We start from the raw sequence: 1,959 nt of genomic DNA, 5'->3' as shown, positions 1-1,959 counted from the left end.
TCCTGGACCGCAAGAAGACGGGCTTTGGAGGTCCAGACATTTGGGTGCTCATCTCGCTCGACTATTCAACTTCTGGACTTCAAGTTTCCAACTCCTAAATAGGCGCTCATGATACATCCGAGAGTTTTGAGAATTCAGGGAGCTGCTTACACCCACTGCCTTCTGCTCTGTTGTCTCAAGGAGGTCTTGTGGGGCAGAGAGAACTGCGGCACACTTTTCCCAAGGCCGTGCTGCTGTAGGGAAGCAGACTGCCGCATGTTTCCCCCACGGTCCAGCAGCCCAACACATTTCAAAAGTCTACCTAGCCCCCTTCACGGCAACGAGCCAGGCGTTCACATGCGATTCCCACAAAAAGGACGGAGCATAACTTTGCGCTCGGTGTCACGGTTGCTGTTAATTGCCATCGGGTTGGCTCCGACCTGTGGTGTGGAACAGAATGTGAACTGAATGGACTGCCCCTGGTCCTGCATCCGCATTGGCATGGTTGAGTCTGTGGTTGTTTAATAACATAGAGTGAAGTAGAATTCATTTTTCGGGTGACTTCAAAAGGTGAAAAAGATGATGAGAAAATTAGAATGATTTGCAGTTGGGAAGCGATGCTTCATTTCCTTTCTCAAAAACTACTCATTGTTCCTAACATTTTGGCTCATCTCCCTGATATCCAGTAGAATGGATAGATTGGGGTGGGCGTGGGGGATTCTTCCTGTCTAAAAAGTTGTTGGATCATAGGCAAGTCATAGGAGCTCGTATCACTCCTGGTAATACAGGGACATGGGACTCAGACTGAGACGACTGTGTATTCCAAATTACAGGGTGAGTATGGAGAGCATTTGAATTCTCTGCTTTATTGATTTTCTTTAAAAGTTGCATTAATGACATGCCTATGTTCCAGGAAGATTCCAAAGTTACAAATTCACAGACTTCTCTGGATATTTGAGGTTGGGTGAGTATTCATTGTCTCAAACTGAAATTCCCCTTTTGGTTTTTCCTATTCTTTTAGTCAGTTCAGCCTCGAACCTCAGAAGGATCTTCACTGCGTGTCTCCCCATAACCGCTCCTTTGAAGTGTCTCATACAGACACATTGAAGTCCCCTGGCCCAGGTGCCCCTGGATCTTCATCACTTTGTGACTACACTCTTGAATGTCCTTTAACTGAGCTTCTTATTGTCTACTGTGCAAACCGGGTGGACAGACTTTCTCTGTAAAGACCGCAGGGCATTTCGGCTCTTGGTGCCCCAATGTTCACTGTAGCAACCATTCCATTCTGCTGTGATAGCCTGAAAGCAGGTTAGTCATAAAGAATGATCATAAAATATGATGTAGCTGTGTTCCAATAAAACTTTATTTACAAAAGCAGGCAGAGGGCCATCATTTACTGATCTGTGGTGTACCCCACAGCTAAATATCCCTAAAATGTCCTTTGAGATGAGAATGCCCCTTATAAAACAATCATCAGTTGCTTCAGGTCATTGACAGGTTAAATTGAAAATGCCTTACCTGATAGGCAGAGTTCTTCGTTATGAGACCTGCACCTAGTTTCCTGAGCCTGAGGGTGCCTGTTCTTAGCGCCTTCTGTTCTAGCAACAGCAGTCCCCTAAGGAAGCCAGCTCTCTTCTGCCATCTTACCTTTGCTCTCGATAGCTCTGTTACTCAAAATGTCTGTTTTTCTCACCAAGCCATAGAGATTATACCTATCCTTCAAGGTTTGGCTCAAATCATACCTGGGTGAAGGCATCCCTGACAACCCCAATGTTTAACAATTGCTCCGTGAGAACTCATGGTCCACTTTGCTCTCTTTGGTCATACAGGCAATAATAGCCTTTGGTATCTGAGTCGTAAGAAAAGAGGAAGTCCCAATCCCAACTACGTGGACAGCTGCCCCTCCCCCCAGAAGAATTGACTTCAGAGGACAGCACTGAAGCTGCAGCTCAGGGAGAGGGACATGTCTGATCAGAGCAC

Source organism: Echinops telfairi, unplaced genomic scaffold, assembly GCF_000313985.2.
Source record: "Echinops telfairi isolate 266 unplaced genomic scaffold, ASM31398v2 ScPeMD7_7469;HRSCAF=8507_0, whole genome shotgun sequence".
NCBI classification, from domain to species: Eukaryota; Metazoa; Chordata; class Mammalia; order Afrosoricida; family Tenrecidae; genus Echinops; species Echinops telfairi.
This window is presented reverse-complemented; position numbering follows the sequence as displayed.